Raw genomic sequence first — 1,281 nt, 5'->3', positions numbered from 1 at the left:
ATTCGACGATTAAAATCTATAATTATTATAAATTGAGAATAATTTAAAATAATACCACAATAATCTTATCTTCTTCATTAAAATCATATATTATCTAACAATCTTCAATTTCTATATGATTTAACAATTTATCGGATTTATTCCAGAAATCGACGAATTTTAAAATACCAAAAATATAAAATTTATACCTCCAATTGATGACCTCGTGTCAAATATCCCAAAACTAAAATCGGTTCATCAATTGGATAAACCGATAAGTTGTAAGATCGAAAGGAAAAATATCAAACCCTATTTTTCTCTCTCTCACCCCTCTGCTATAATCGATAAATGAATTTATTATTCATTAACCGACTTACTTTTCAAATTTTTTAATATTATATTAATAATATATCATGTTCAACTTGTTCAACATCGATATATCTGTTTGGAACAGTCAAACAATCAAATTTTTCAAAACTCAAAACATTAAATTTCTATATCTTTGAGTTTTCTACGTCATCTCCAAATTTCAAATCATTTGGACTTCATATATCCAAGATTATGACATATTTCGTTATTTTAACATCGTTAAATATTTAGTCATCTGACTTTACTAAATCGACAGATTTTTATATTAACTCGAGGCATCACATTAAATAAAGAATAATATTCTCTTTCCGCACGTTATAGTTATAACATTGAATTTCGTGAATTACAAAAATTGACATCCCAATAATTATTTGGATTAAATGCTACAAAATAAATAATATATATGCCAATGTCACCAAATAAAGCAATAAACCATATGTCATATTTTATCTTTGTAAATCATGTTATAAATATGAATAACTGATATAAAAATTGCATCTGAGCTAAATTTTAAATTCAAATATATTAATATAACTTAATGATGTAACAATTGAATTAAATACATTTTTAATCCTTGTGGGTGTGTTAAGAAAATAATTCAATATCATTTCATAATTAATTATATTTCACGCAATAAAATTTTATATGGAATAAATTTTACTATTCAAATATAATAATTATAATTTTTATCTACCAAATGTTATTTGTAATAATTTATATATAATTTTAATTCAATATAAGATAGTGTGCCTACTCTTCAATTAATTAAATCATACAAATAGTTAGGATATTGAATTATTTATTCATCAAATATTTATTCTCCATAATTATTAATTTCCAAGTATTACCTGAATAATTTTATATAATTTATTTATGTTACAACTAAATGTGATTTAAAAACTAATGCTTAACTTGAATTCAATTAAATATGAT

The sequence above is a fragment of the Primulina huaijiensis genome, chromosome 3 (assembly GCF_012295235.1).
Source record: "Primulina huaijiensis isolate GDHJ02 chromosome 3, ASM1229523v2, whole genome shotgun sequence".
NCBI lineage: Eukaryota > Viridiplantae > Streptophyta > Magnoliopsida > Lamiales > Gesneriaceae > Primulina > Primulina huaijiensis.
This window is presented reverse-complemented; position numbering follows the sequence as displayed.